A 5,381-nucleotide genomic window follows, 5' to 3' on the forward strand; every position below is an offset into this window, starting at 1 on the left:
TGGAGGTGGATTGGAGTTTCCTTGCAACGTAAATCCCTGGCGCTGTGACTGAAAGTAAACTAATATTATGTTTATTATTTCAACAGCTTAACAGTAATAATAGTTTAAAAAGTTTAGATGGTGTCCGAAGAAAAACATTAACAGGATAATCATTTGCCTCTCTTGAGTATAGGATTCAATTTGTTGATTGGTTATTTATCCACTAATGCTGCAGTTCCCTTATATAATGAGCTTATTGGGACCGCTCAACCCAGAAAATGGGAGGATTTAACCTCCCCACTGAGATTCTGGGGAGTAGTTCCAAATGATTGGAAAGAACTACAGACCATGGATTATATTTAAGTTGTATGTTTGTTTGATCATAGATAGAGTTAAGAGAGGTCTTAGTCTCCTTAGGTTGTAGTATGAATACATTACTAAAGTTTGTATGTTTGTTGCTGAGATTGTTGCTGTGAGGCAATTATTATAAGGCAAGAAATATGTATAACCAAACTATCTACTCTAGTAAAAACTAAAGAAAAAAAAGAAAACAACTAAGAACAACTAACAACTTATAATTCTCTCTTGGTGTCTCATATTGTGTGTCAGTGTGAACAAGGAATATCAGGTTGGAACTTGGTTTATTTCTGTAAAGTGAATCATTACATGGGCAATGGTGAGTTCTTCTTGTTGAGAGGTCTAGAACTCCATTAATTTGGATTCTTTATATACCGAGGGCCATAAAGTGGCTTTCCTCAAGAAAGATTTCAGGTTACCACATTTGATTGACCATGATTTTTCTGCTAACAAATTAGATTCCACTTTTCTTAGGATTTCTCTAAGAGTGGGAATAGTTTGGGATTTCCAATTTAGAGCTATCAGGTTTCTTGTAGCTATGAAAATGTGGTTTGCTATTAATCTTTCTTGAGGAGGTATATCCAGAGTCTTCAGATAAAACATGACCATACCTGGAGGAAACTTTTTCAATGAGATTGGGAGTTTATTCATAAATGTTTGTATTTCAATCCATAGTGGTTGAATTTTGGGACATTGGTAGAAGATATGTATATGTGTACCAATTTGGGGGGACATTTTGTTGTCAAATTGTGTTATCTTCTCTGGGGTCATATACCAACACCATATATTTTTGAGGAGTTGTTTTGCTATGTTAAACAAATACACCATTGAAAAACTGGTTGCGTTCGCAATTGAAAGAAAAATGACTTTTTTTCACAAAGGTACACACTTGGCATTTTGCTTCCCCTCCCCCCTTTTTCTTTTTATTTGGCAATACGATGGCTCACAAAGCAACCAGCTATAAGAAACAGAATCAAAACGACTTACTCAACCTGTGTGAGCACAGAGGCATCGAGACGGTGAGAGGCCAGACTAAGGAACAGTTAGTTCGTGCCCTCAAGGAGTATGACGAGGCAGAGCAAGCCCGTGCTCCAACGCTAGCAGATGCAGCTCACAACACATCAGAGGAGGAATAGCCCCCGCCACAGGATGCGAGTGGAGACGATGTCCTGGGTGATCCACCGAACATGGAGATGACATCTCTGGAAGCTGATCTACAGCTACTAGGTTCGGCTGATCCCGAACTGCGCCTTAAGCTGATCCTGGAACATCGGCAAGCAGAGAGGGAAAATCGGCAAGCAGAAAAGGAACAGCGACACCAGCTGGAGCTGGCTAAACTTCAGCAGCAGAACCAGTCTGCTGGACCCGCAGAACGCGAAGGTGAGCGAGTCCACAGAATCCCCTTGGATAAGTTCCCCGCTATGGACAAGGACTCTGACATAGACACTTTCCTACAGGGGTTTGAAAGGACTTGTCATCAGTATGGGGTGCCCCGAGAGCAGTGGCTGAGAGGCAAGGCCCTGGAGGCATTTGTGAGTCTCCCCCAGGAGGAAGAAGCGGACTTTGAGGCAATTAAGCAAGCCATCATTAAGCGATACCACCTCACGCCAGAGGTGTATCGCAAACATTTCAGGACAGCGCAGCGACATCCTAATGACAGTTACCTGGATCATGCTTGCAACCTGCGCACTGCCTTCCAGCAGTGGTTTAAAGGACCGTCAGTCAAAACCTTTGATGCCCTGCAGGAACTGATGATCAAGGACCAGTTCCTACACACTTGTCCTGCTGAGGTCTGGTTCTCTGTACTGGACCGAGAGCCAAAGACTGTGGATGAGGCTGCGAAAGTCGCTGATTCCTACACAGCCCATCGAGCATCCGAGTCCTGGAGGACTACAACACCCAGCTGGAGGGGAGAACAGATCGCTAAACCTGCTTCACCCATCACCCAGAGGAGGCAAGCACTGCTGTCTCCTGGATTCAAGCAACCAACCACTGACACCCGGAAATGCTTTGTATGTGACAGGGTAGGTTATGGAGGTTTAGCGATCTGTTCTCCCCTCCAGCTGGGTGTCAGCATGACTTGCCTAGAGAGGAAGAGGGAGGCCCCAAAATCCAGTGAGGCCTCAAACCCCAGTGAAGTCCAAACTGCTTTGTGTGCTACCAGAAATGCCACTGACTATGCAGAGAATCTGCAACCTGTCATTGTTGGGGATACAGTTACCACCGGCCTGAGGGACACTGGACAGAGATGACTCTAGTGCACCCCCAGCTTGTGAATCCGGAGGAGTACATTCCTGGCAAGACTATGGCTGTCAAAGGAGTTGGGGGTGTCAGCCCAGCCATACCCACTGCATGGGTCCACCTGGACTGGGGTGCCGGCAGTGGAATGAGGAAAGTAGGGGTAACTGATGCCATCCCCACAAATTTTTTGTTGGGTACTGACTTGGGATGGTTAGTAGCCCAGTATGAGCCTAATCTAACCCCCGTGGAGCCTGCATCCCCACCCGGAGTCCCGGACTCATGTAAGGTATTGTGTGATAACTCTTTGCAAATGGGAGGTGCTGCTGAGTCTCCAGGGCAGAAGGACTGTGTACTAGGAGCGAGCCCTAGTAAGTCTCCAGTGCCTAGGCTGGGAGTGGGACATGTTGATACAGAAAATGCAGAAACTGAAGATGTCATTTATGATGCACGGACTATCGAGGTAATCGATGCAGGAACTGTTGATGCTACATGTGAAGTGCTGAATAGCGAATTGCGTTATCCAGATAATGTTGATGTTTTATGTGATGTACCAGATGACAATATGTGTAAGGCAGATAATGCTGATGTCATATGCGATGTACTACACAATGCTATGTGTCATGTGGACACTCCGTCAACTGCAGGAGTACCTATCAGTGTTCGCTGGGCTGCAGCTGATGAACTGACCACTGAAGGGGCAGATGGCACCAGGCCAGATCTTTCCCCTTTAGATGATTTTGAGAGCAAATCTATGAGCAATGATACGTGTGGTGCAGACACTCCCTCCATTGCAGTGGTAACCAGCAGCGCAAGCGGGTCTACAGGAGAGGGACTGTCCACTGAAGTGGCAGATGTTGCCGGGTCAGCAGTGTCTGCTTCGGAACCTGTCACTGAGGGCATAGGAGCCTCTCAGTTTGCAGCCTCCCTGGCGTGTGTGACGGGCAGCACTGAGCTCTCTGGGGCTGTTCGATTTGACAGCAGCCTGGAAGAGCTCAGGGGTCTGGCCAGCAGGTCACTAGCTGGGAGGGGCAGGCCAAGAGCGTTCTGGGAAGTTATTCCCTCGGAGCCGTCTGAAGTAAAGGAGGCGGACTGGCAGCTAATCGTTTCCCAAAGGGACAGAGCGATAGCTCCTGCCACTATAGAGAAAGTGCGTGTGGTGACTGTCAGAACCCTTCCTCAGCTGCAGCACTGTCTCTATGGTCGCAAATTTACGGTCATCACTGACCATCATCCCCCTGGTTGGTTACGTCAGGTTGCCGGGGGCAACGACACATTGCAGCAACCTGGCCTAGTTTTCCAGCCGTGTAGCTTGGATCTAACTGCCAGGTGGGGAATCCTCGGGAGAATGCTAAGGAGTTACCCCACCAGGCCAGGCCGGCAGTGTAGGCACTGGCAAGGTGATTCATGGGAGTCACCTCCCAGCACCATTTTAAAGAGGGGAGGTGTGATGATATATGTGGTGGTGATGATATGTACGGTAATATGCAGAACATGGGTACCGGTTTTTTATTAGTATCTAAGGTAGCCTCCATCTTGTTTGTCTACTTCACAAGTGTGGGGCTATGAAATATTGTAGGGTCACCTGGAAATAGTACATTTGCATCTGAAGGGGAACTCTTGTAAACAGTAGAGCAGGGAAGCTACCATTGACTGCTTCTAATTATGAAACACTTAATCAGACAGTTGCTTTGAAGCCTATACAGGTGATCGGCTACCCTTTGGTCTGAATAGGAGCAGGAAATGCTAAATTGATGGCTGCCTAGTAGCCTAATCAGCCATCTCCTTGCCAGAGCAAGGAGATGGCTGATTAGGCTACTAGGCAGCCATGTCCTTACCTGTGATCTGCTATGAAAGACTGTCTCAGATGTGTATTTGTGCTTGGACAATTGTCACCTGGAGTAGGGAAGTCCTTTTGATGTGTGTGTACATACAATTTTACCTGCGGAAATTAGATCTATGGGGAGATGGGAAATCTCTGCAAAAGATCAAGGTGGGAAAGGAAAGCTTTGAAGTTGCATAGCCAGCAAGCCAGTCACACCTGAGGAAATTGGATTATTACTGGATCTGGACATTTGCATGGCCATGGGCCACAAATCTGGCTATAAAACCTCAGCTAGGAAGACTTAGAGTTGTAGTTCCTCGGAGATAGCAAAGACGCTAGAGCTGCCCTGACCTGGTCAGAGTGCGTTCTCCCGCAAACAACGTTGTAACCTACACGTTGGTAAACGTTATTTCCCTTTTATTTCTGCAACCTGTTTTGTTGTGTACCTTTGTAACTTTTATTTTTTAATTTTTACTTTGTTTTTTGTAAATCTTGTGTATATATTATTTTCTGCATTGTTCCACTTTTTTTCTGGAATATTAAATCGTTATTTAATAAGTTTGACTTCTGCTGTACTAAGCCAACACTCATAGCCTAGAGAGACTGCAGTGTAATTTACCTTTCAAGTTCAGTGCCTGATTGTGCCTTGCTACTGTACTATTGGACTGTGTGTGTGTGTGTGTGTGTGGCATTCCCGTATTCGGCCTAAAGCGCAAAGCTGACCCGAATAGAAAAATGCGGACTGCGTGCAGATCACTCAACAGCAGAGTGGGAATCGTGGAAGTGTCTAGCAGCAGCTAGTGGTGGCAGTGAGAAGTGCTTTGAGGGGCGACAGCCTTGTTGTAGCTTGACTAAGGCTGCTTCCCTCTTGATCTGGTCAAACCCACAGTCAGGAACCGTATCTGCAGGTGTGCCGCGGGGCTGGTTCCTGACAACTAGTATTACAAATGCAGCTGTCACACACACAGGTACCGTGAACAGG

At 46.4% G+C, this 5,381-nt stretch overlaps 1 pseudogene; it reads left to right on the top strand.

Moving 5' to 3' along the window:
- Nucleotides 1–1,274: 1,274 nt before the first annotated feature.
- LOC137522094 (uncharacterized) lies at nucleotides 1,275–2,588 on the top strand (annotated as a pseudogene).
- Nucleotides 2,589–5,381: the final 2,793 nt, after the last annotated feature.

The sequence above is a fragment of the Hyperolius riggenbachi genome, chromosome 6 (genome assembly GCF_040937935.1).
Source record: "Hyperolius riggenbachi isolate aHypRig1 chromosome 6, aHypRig1.pri, whole genome shotgun sequence".
NCBI lineage: Eukaryota > Metazoa > Chordata > Amphibia > Anura > Hyperoliidae > Hyperolius > Hyperolius riggenbachi.